Source organism: Bombus huntii, chromosome 3 (assembly GCF_024542735.1).
Source record: "Bombus huntii isolate Logan2020A chromosome 3, iyBomHunt1.1, whole genome shotgun sequence".
NCBI lineage: Eukaryota > Metazoa > Arthropoda > Insecta > Hymenoptera > Apidae > Bombus > Bombus huntii.
In genome coordinates, this window is record NC_066240.1 from 4,293,033 (window position 1) to 4,306,600 (window position 13,568).

Below are 13,568 nucleotides of genomic sequence, written 5' to 3' on the forward strand. Positions count from 1 at the left end.
GCCATATAACGTAATACGTTATAACGTTATACCATATAACGTAATACGTTATAACGTAATGCCATATTACGTAATACGTTATAACGTTATACCATATGACGTTATAGCATATAACGTAATACGTTATAACGTTATACCATATAACGTAATACGTTATAACGTATTACCATATAACGTAATACGTTATAACGTTATACCATATAATGTAATACGTTATAACGTAATGCCATATAACGTAATACGTTATAACGTTGTACCATATGACGTTATAGCATATAACGTAATACGTTATAACGTAATACCATATAACGTAATGCGTTATAACGTTATACCATATGACGTTATAGCATATAACGTAATACGTTATAACGTTATACCATATAACTTATACCTTATAACGTTATACCATATAACGTTATACCATATAACGTAATACGTTATAACGTAACACCATATAACGTAATACGTTATAACGTTATAGCATATAACGTAATACGTTATAACGTAATACCATATAACGTAATACGTTATAACGTTATACCATATAACGTAATACGTTATAACGTAATACCATATAACGTAATACGCTATAACTTTATACCATATGACGTTATACCATATAACGTATTACGTTATAACGTTATACAATATGACGTAATACATTATAACGTTATACCATTTGACGTTATACCATATAACGTAATACGTTATAACGTTATACCATATATCGTAATACGTTATAACGTAATACCATATAACGTAATACGTTATAACGTTATGCCATATAACGTAATACGTTATAACGTTATACCATATAACGTAATACGTTATAACGTAATGCCATATTACGTAATACGTTATAACGTTATACCATATGACGTTATAGCATATAACGTAATACGTTATAACGTAATACCATATAACGTAATACGTATTAACGTTATACCATAAGACGTTATACCATATAACGTATTACGTTATAACGTTATACAATATGACGTAATACATTATAACGTTATACCATATGACGTTATACCATATAACGTATTACGTTATGACGTAATACCATATAACGTAATACGTTATAACGTTATACCATATAAGGTAATATGTTATAACGTTATACTATATAAGGTAATACGTTATAACGTTATGTCATATAACGTAATACGTTATAACGTTATACCATATAACGTATTACGTTATGACGTAATACCATATAACGTAATACGTTATAACGTTATACCATATGACGTTATACCATATAAGGTAATACGTTATAACGATATACCATTTAACGTAATACGTTATAACGTAATACCATATAACGTAATACGTTATAACGTTATACCATGAGACGTTATACCATATAACGTATTACGTTATAACGTTATACTATATAACGTAATACGTTATAACGTTATACCATATAACGTAATACGTTATGACGTAATACCATATAATGTAATACGTTATAACGTTATGCCATATAACGTAATACGTTATAACGTGATACCATATAGCGTAATACGTTATAACGTTATACCATATGACGTTATACCATATAACGTATTACGTTATAACGTTATACCATATGAAGTTATACTATATAACGTAATACATTATAACGTTATACCATATGACGTGATACCATATAACGTAATACGTTATAACGCTATACCATGTAACGTAATACGTTATAACGTAATACCATATAACGTAATACGTTATAACGTTATACCATATAACGTAATACGTTATAACGTTATACCATATAACGTAATACGTTATAACGTAATGCCATATAACGTAATACGTTATAACTCTATACCATATGACGTTATACCATATAACGTATTACGTTATAACGTTATACAATATGAAGTAATACATTATAACGTTATACCATATGATGTTATACCATATAACGTAATACGTTATAACGTTATACCATTTAACGTAATACGCTATAACGTAATACCATATAACGTAATACGTTATAACGTTATACCATATGACGTTATAGCATATAACGTAATACGTTATTACGTTATACCATATGACGTAATACGTTATGACGTAATACCATATAACGTAATAAGTTGCAACGTTATACCATATAACGTAATACGTTATAACGTAATACCATATAACGTAATACGTTATAACGTTATACCATATGACGATATACCATATAACGTAATACGTTATAACGTTATACCATATGAAGTTATACTATATAACGTAATACATTATAACGTTATACCATATGACGTTATACCATATAACGTAATACGTTATAACGCTATACCATGTAACGTAATACGTTATAACGTAATACCATATAACGTAATACGTTATAACGTTATACCATATAACGTAATACGTTATAAAGTAATACCATATAACGCAATACGTTATAACGTTATACCATATAACGTAATACGTTATAACGTAATACTATATAACGTAATACGTTATAACGTGGTACCATATAACGTAATACGTTATAACGTTATACCATATAACGTATTACGTTATAACGTTATACTATATAACGTAATACGTTATAACGTTATACCATATTACGTAATACGTTATGACGTAATGCCATATAATGTAATACGTTATAACGTTATGCCATATAACGTAATACGTTATAACGTGTTACCATATAACGTAATACGTTATAACGTTATACCATATGACGTTATACCATATAAGGTAATACGTTATAACGGTATACCATTTAACGTAATACGTTATAACGTAATACCATATAACGTAATACCATATAACGTAATACGTTATGACGTAATAGCATATAAAGTAATACGTCATATCGTTATACCATATGACGTTATACCATATAACGTAGTGCGTTATAACGTTATACCATATAACGTAATACGTTATAACGTTATACCATATGACGTTATACCATATAAGGTAGTACGTTATAACGTTATACCATATGACGTTTTACGATATAACGTAATACGTTATAACGTTATACCATATAACGTAATACGTTATAACGTAATACGTTATAACGTTATACCATAAGACGTTATACCATATGACGTTATACCATATAAGGTAATACGTTATAACGTTATACCATATAACGTAATACGTTATGACGTAATAGCATATAAAGTAATACGTCATAACGTTATACCATATGACGTTATACCATATAACGTAATACGTTATAACGTTATACCATATAACGAAATACGTTATAACTTTATACCATATGACGTTATACCATATAAGGTAGTACGTTATAACGTTATACCATATGACGTTTTACCATATAACGTAATACGTTATAACGTTATACCGTATAACGTAATACGTTATAACGTTACACCATATGAAGTTATACTATATAACGTAATACGTTATAACGTTATACCATATAACGTAATACGTTATAACATTATACCATATAAAGTAATACGTTATAACGTAATACCATATAACGTAATACGCTATAACTTTATACCATATGACGTTATACCATATAACGTATTACGTTATAACGTTATACAATATGACGTAATACATTATAACGTTATACCATTTGACGTTATACCATATAACGTAATACGTTATAACGTTATACCATATATCGTAATACGTTATAACGTAATACCATATAACGTAATACGTTATAACGTTATGCCATATAACGTAATACGTTATAACGTTATACCATATAACGTAATACGTTATAACGTAATGCCATATAACGTAATACGTTATAACGTTGTACCATATGACGTTATAGCATATAACGTAATACGTTATAACGTAATACCATATAACGTAATGCGTTATAACGTTATACCATATGACGTTATAGCATATAACGTAATACGTTATAACGTTATACCATATAACGTATTACGTTATGACGTAATACCATATAACGTAATACGTTATAACGTTATACCATATAATGTAATACGTTATAACGTATTACCATATAACGTAATATGTTATAACGTTATACCATATAACTTATACCTTATAACGTTATACCATATAACGTTATACCATATAACGTAATACGTTATAACGTAACACCATATAACGTAATACGTTATAACGTTATAGCATATAACGTAATACGTTATAACGTAATACCATATAACGTAATACGTTATAACGTTATACCATATAACGTAATACGTTATAACGTAATACCATATAACGTAATACGCTATAACTTTATACCATATGACGTTATACCATATAACGTATTACGTTATAACGTTATACAATATGACGTAATACATTATAACGTTATACCATTTGACGTTATACCATATAACGTAATACGTTATAACGTTATACCATATATCGTAATACGTTATAACGTAATACCATATAACGTAATACGTTATAACGTTATGCCATATAACGTAATACGTTATAACGTTATACCATATAACGTAATACGTTATAACGTAATGCCATATTACGTAATACGTTATAACGTTATACCATATGACGTTATAGCATATAACGTAATACGTTATAACGTAATACCATATAACGTAATACGTATTAACGTTATACCATAAGACGTTATACCATATAACGTATTACGTTATAACGTTATACAATATGACGTAATACATTATAACGTTATACCATATGACGTTATACCATATAACGTATTACGTTATGACGTAATACCATATAACGTAATACGTTAAAAAAGTTATACCACATAACGCAATACGTTTTGACGTAATACCATATAACGTAATACGTTATAACGTTATACCATATAACGTATTACGTTATGACGTAATACCATATAACGTAATACGTTATAACGTAATACCATATGAAGTTATACTATATAACGTAATACGTTATAACGTTATACCATATAACGTAATAAGTTATAACGTAATACCACATAACCTAATACGTTATAACGTTATACCATATAACGTTATACGTTATAACGTTATACCATATGACGTTATACCATATAAGGTAATACGTTATAACGTTATACCATATAACTTATACCTTATAACGTTATACCATATAACGTTATAGCATATAACGTAATACGTTATATCGTTATACAATATAAAGTAATACGTTATAACGTTATACCATATGACGTTATACTATATAACGTAATACGTTATAACGTTATACCATATGACGTTTTACCATATAAGGTAATACGTTATAACGTTATACCATATAACGTAATACGTTATAACGTAATACCATATAACGTAATACGTTATAACGTTATACCATATAACGTAATCCCTTATGACGTAATACCATATAACGTAATACGTTATAACGTTATACCATATAACGTAATACGTTATAACGTTATACCATATAACGTAATACGTTATAACGTAATGCCATATAACGTAATACGTTATAACGTTATACCATATGACGTTATAGCATATAACGTAATACGTTATAACGTTGTACCATATAACGTAATACGTTATAACGTAATACCATATAACGTAATACGTTATAACGTTATACCATATGACGTTATACCATATAACGTATTACGTTATAACGTTATACCATATGAAGTTATACTATATAACGTAATACGTTATAACGTTATACCATATAACGTAATAAGTTATAACGTAATACCACATAACCTAATACGTTATAACGTTATACCATATAACGTAATACGTTATAACGTTATACCATCTGACGTTATACCATATAAGGTAATACGTTATAACGTTGTACCATATAACGTAATACGTTATAACGTAATACCATATAACGTAATACGTTATAACGTTATACCATATGACGTTATACCATATAACGTATTACGTTATAACGTTATACCATATGACGTTATACCATATAAGGTAGTACGTTATAACGTTATACCATATGACGTTTTACGATATAACGTAATACGTTATAACGTTATACCATATAACGTAATACGTTATAACGTTATACCATAAGACGTTATACCATATGACGTTATACCATATAAGGTAATACGTTATAACGTTATACCATATAACGTAATACGTTATGACGTAATAGCATATAAAGTAATACGTCATAACGTTATACCATATGACGTTATACCATATAACGTAATACGTTATAACGTTATACCATATAACGAAATACGTTATAACTTTATACCATATGACGTTATACCATATAAGGTAGTACGTTATAACGTTATACCATATGACGTTTTGCCATATAACGTAATACGTTATAACGTTATACCATATAACGTAATACGTTATAACGTTATACCATATGACGTTATACCATATAAGGTAATACGTTATACCGTTATACCATATAACGTAATACGTTATAACGTTATACCATATAACGTAATACGTTATAACGTGATACCATATAACGCAATACGTTATAACGTTATACCATATAACGTAATACGTTATAACGTAATACCACATAATGTAATACGTTATAACGATATGCCATATAACGTAATACGTTATAACGTTATACCATATAACGTAATACGTTATGACGTAACACCATATAATGTAATACGTTATAACGTTATGCCATATAACGTAATACGTTATAACGTTATACCATATAACGTAATACGTTATAACGTGATACCATATAACGCAATACGTTATAACGTTATACCATATAACGTAATACGTTATAACGTGATACCATATAACGCAATACGTTATAACGTTATACCATATGACGTTATACCATATAACGTAATACGTTATAACGTTATAACGTCTGACGTTATACCATATAAGGTAATACGTTATAACGTTATACCATATAACGTAATACGTTATAACGTAATACCACATAATGTAATACGTTATAACGATATGCCATATAACGTAATACGTTATAACGTTATACCATATAACGTAATACGTTATGACGTAATACCATATAATGTAATACGTTATAACGTTATGCCATATAACGTAATACGTTATAACGTGATACCATATAACGTAATACGTTATAGCGTTATACCATATGACGCTATACCATATAACGTAATAAGTTATAACGTTATAACATATGACGTTATACCATATACCGTAATACGTTATAACGATATACCATATAACGTAATACGTTATAACGTAAGACGTTATAACGTTATACCATATAACCTAATACGTTATAACGTTATACCATATGACGTTATACCATATAACGTAATACGTTATAACGTTATACCATATAACGTAATACGTTATAACGTAATACCACATAATGTAATACGTTATAACGATATGCCATATAACGTAATACGTTATAACGTTATACCATATAACGTAATACGTTATGACGTAATACCATATAATGTAATACGTTATAACGTTATGCCATATAACGTAATACGTTATAACGTGATACCATATAACGTAATACGTTATAACGTTATACCATATAACGTAATACGTTATAACGTGATACCATATAACGCAATACGTTATAACGTTATACCATATGACGTTATACCATATAACGTAATACGTTATAACGTTATAACGTCTGACGTTATACCATATAAGGTAATACGTTATAACGTTATACCATATAACGTAATACGTTATAACGTAATACCACATAATGTAATACGTTATAACGATATGCCATATAACGTAATACGTTATAACGTTATACCATATAACGTATTACGTTATGACGTAATACCATATAACGTAATACGTTATAACGTTATACCATATGACGTTATACCATATAAGGTAATACGTTATAACGATATACCATTTAACGTAATACGTTATAACGTAATACCATATAACGTAATACGTTATAACGTTATACCATGAGACGTTATACCATATAACGTATTACGTTATAACGTTATACTATATAACGTAATACGTTATAACGTTATACCATATAACGTAATACGTTATGACGTAATACCATATAATGTAATACGTTATAACGTTATGCCATATAACGTAATACGTTATAACGTGATACCATATAGCGTAATACGTTATAACGTTATACCATATGACGTTATACCATATAACGTAATACGTTATAACGTTATAACATATGACGTTATACCATATAAGGTAATATGTTATAACGTTATACTATATAAGGTAATACGTTATAACGTTATGTCATATAACGTAATACGTTATAACGTTATACCATATAACGTATTACGTTATGACGTAATACCATATAACGTAATACGTTATAACGTTATACCATATGACGTTATACCATATAAGGTAATACGTTATAACGATATACCATTTAACGTAATACGTTATAACGTAATACCATATAACGTAATACGTTATAACGTTATACCATGAGACGTTATACCATATAACGTATTACGTTATAACGTTATACTATATAACGTAATACGTTATAACGTTATACCATATAACGTAATACGTTATGACGTAATACCATATAATGTAATACGTTATAACGTTATGCCATATAACGTAATACGTTATAACGTGATACCATATAGCGTAATACGTTATAACGTTATACCATATGACGTTATACCATATAACGTATTACGTTATAACGTTATACCATATGAAGTTATACTATATAACGTAATACATTATAACGTTATACCATATGACGTGATACCATATAACGTAATACGTTATAACGCTATACCATGTAACGTAATACGTTATAACGTAATACCATATAACGTAATACGTTATAACGTTATACCATATAACGTAATACGTTATAAAGTAATACCATATAACGCAATACGTTATAACGTTATACCATATAACGTAATACGTTATAACGTAATACTATATAACGTAATACGTTATAACGTGGTACCATATAACGTAATACGTTATAACGTTATACCATATAACGTATTACGTTATAACGTTATACTATATAACGTAATACGTTATAACGTTATACCATATTACGTAATACGTTATGACGTAATGCCATATAATGTAATACGTTATAACGTTATGCCATATAACGTAATACGTTATAACGTGTTACCATATAACGTAATACGTTATAACGTTATACCATATGACGTTATACCATATAAGGTAATACGTTATAACGGTATACCATTTAACGTTATACGTTATAACGTAATACCATATAACGTAATACCATATAACGTAATACGTTATGACGTAATAGCATATAAAGTAATACGTCATATCGTTATACCATATGACGTTATACCATATAACGTAGTACGTTATAACGTTATACCATATAACGTAATACGTTATAACGTTATACCATATGACGTTATACCATATAAGGTAGTACGTTATAACGTTATACCATATGACGTTTTACGATATAACGTAATACGTTATAACGTTATACCATATAACGTAATACGTTATAACGTTATACCATAAGACGTTATACCATATGACGTTATACCATATAAGGTAATACGTTATAACGTTATACCATATAACGTAATACGTTATGACGTAATAGCATATAAAGTAATACGTCATAACGTTATACCATATGACGTTATACCATATAACGTAATACGTTATAACGTTATACCATATAACGAAATACGTTATAACTTTATACCATATGACGTTATACCATATAAGGTAGTACGTTATAACGTTATACCATATGACGTTTTGCCATATAACGTAATACGTTATAACGTTATACCATATAACGTAATACGTTATAACGTTATACCATATGACGTTATACCATATAAGGTAATACGTTATACCGTTATACCATATAACGTAATACGTTATAACGTTATACCATATAACGTAATACGTTATAACGTGATACCATATAACGCAATACGTTATAACGTTATACCATATAACGTAATACGTTATAACGTAATACCACATAATGTAATACGTTATAACGATATGCCATATAACGTAATACGTTATAACGTTATACCATATAACGTAATACGTTATGACGTAACACCATATAATGTAATACGTTATAACGTTATGCCATATAACGTAATACGTTATAACGTTATACCATATAACGTAATACGTTATAACGTGATACCATATAACGCAATACGTTATAACGTTATACCATATAACGTAATACGTTATAACGTGATACCATATAACGCAATACGTTATAACGTTATACCATATGACGTTATACCATATAACGTAATACGTTATAACGTTATAACGTCTGACGTTATACCATATAAGGTAATACGTTATAACGTTATACCATATAACGTAATACGTTATAACGTAATACCACATAATGTAATACGTTATAACGATATGCCATATAACGTAATACGTTATAACGTTATACCATATAACGTAATACGTTATGACGTAATACCATATAATGTAATACGTTATAACGTTATGCCATATAACGTAATACGTTATAACGTGATACCATATAACGTAATACGTTATAGCGTTATACCATATGACGCTATACCATATAACGTAATAAGTTATAACGTTATAACATATGACGTTATACCATATAACGTATTACGTTATGACGTAATACCATATAACGTAATACGTTAAAAAAGTTATACCACATAACGCAATACGTTTTGACGTAATACCATATAACGTAATACGTTATAACGTTATACCATATAAGGTAATATGTTATAACGTTATACTATATAAGGTAATACGTTATAACGTTATGTCATATAACGTAATACGTTATAACGTTATACCATATAACGTATTACGTTATGACGTAATACCATATAACGTAATACGTTATAACGTTATACCATATGACGTTATACCATATAAGGTAATACGTTATAACGATATACCATTTAACGTAATACGTTATAACGTAATACCATATAACGTAATACGTTATAACGTTATACCATGAGACGTTATACCATATAACGTATTACGTTATAACGTTATACTATATAACGTAATACGTTATAACGTTATACCATATAACGTAATACGTTATGACGTAATACCATATAATGTAATACGTTATAACGTTATGCCATATAACGTAATACGTTATAACGTGATACCATATAGCGTAATACGTTATAACGTTATACCATATGACGTTATACCATATAACGTATTACGTTATAACGTTATACCATATGAAGTTATACTATATAACGTAATACATTATAACGTTATACCATATGACGTGATACCATATAACGTAATACGTTATAACGCTATACCATGTAACGTAATACGTTATAACGTAATACCATATAACGTAATACGTTATAACGTTATACCATATAACGTAATACGTTATAACGTTATACCATATAACGTAATACGTTATAACGTAATGCCATATAACGTAATACGTTATAACTCTATACCATATGACGTTATACCATATAACGTATTACGTTATAACGTTATACAATATGAAGTAATACATTATAACGTTATACCATATGATGTTATACCATATAACGTAATACGTTATAACGTTATACCATTTAACGTAATACGCTATAACGTAATACCATATAACGTAATACGTTATAACGTTATACCATATGACGTTATAGCATATAACGTAATACGTTATTACGTTATACCATATGACGTAATACGTTATGACGTAATACCATATAACGTAATAAGTTGCAACGTTATACCATATAACGTAATACGTTATAACGTAATACCATATAACGTAATACGTTATAACGTTATACCATATGACGATATACCATATAACGTAATACGTTATAACGTTATACCATATGAAGTTATACTATATAACGTAATACATTATAACGTTATACCATATGACGTTATACCATATAACGTAATACGTTATAACGCTATACCATGTAACGTAATACGTTATAACGTAATACCATATAACGTAATACGTTATAACGTTATACCATATAACGTAATACGTTATAAAGTAATACCATATAACGCAATACGTTATAACGTTATACCATATAACGTAATACGTTATAACGTAATACTATATAACGTAATACGTTATAACGTGGTACCATATAACGTAATACGTTATAACGTTATACCATATAACGTATTACGTTATAACGTTATACTATATAACGTAATACGTTATAACGTTATACCATATTACGTAATACGTTATGACGTAATGCCATATAATGTAATACGTTATAACGTTATGCCATATAACGTAATACGTTATAACGTGTTACCATATAACGTAATACGTTATAACGTTATACCATATGACGTTATACCATATAAGGTAATACGTTATAACGGTATACCATTTAACGTAATACGTTATAACGTAATACCATATAACGTAATACCATATAACGTAATACGTTATGACGTAATAGCATATAAAGTAATACGTCATATCGTTATACCATATGACGTTATACCATATAACGTAGTGCGTTATAACGTTATACCATATAACGTAATACGTTATAACGTTATACCATATGACGTTATACCATATAAGGTAGTACGTTATAACGTTATACCATATGACGTTTTACGATATAACGTAATACGTTATAACGTTATACCATATAACGTAATACGTTATAACGTAATACGTTATAACGTTATACCATAAGACGTTATACCATATGACGTTATACCATATAAGGTAATACGTTATAACGTTATACCATATAACGTAATACGTTATGACGTAATAGCATATAAAGTAATACGTCATAACGTTATACCATATGACGTTATACCATATAACGTAATACGTTATAACGTTATACCATATAACGAAATACGTTATAACTTTATACCATATGACGTTATACCATATAAGGTAGTACGTTATAACGTTATACCATATGACGTTTTACCATATAACGTAATACGTTATAACGTTATACCGTATAACGTAATACGTTATAACGTTACACCATATGAAGTTATACTATATAACGTAATACGTTATAACGTTATACCATATAACGTAATACGTTATAACATTATACCATATAAAGTAATACGTTATAACGTAATACCATATAACGTAATACGCTATAACTTTATACCATATGACGTTATACCATATAACGTATTACGTTATAACGTTATACAATATGACGTAATACATTATAACGTTATACCATTTGACGTTATACCATATAACGTAATACGTTATAACGTTATACCATATATCGTAATACGTTATAACGTAATACCATATAACGTAATACGTTATAACGTTATGCCATATAACGTAATACGTTATAACGTTATACCATATAACGTAATACGTTATAACGTAATGCCATATAACGTAATACGTTATAACGTTGTACCATATGACGTTATAGCATATAACGTAATACGTTATAACGTAATACCATATAACGTAATGCGTTATAACGTTATACCATATGACGTTATAGCATATAACGTAATACGTTATAACGTTATACCATATAACGTATTACGTTATGACGTAATACCATATAACGTAATACGTTATAACGTTATACCATATAATGTAATACGTTATAA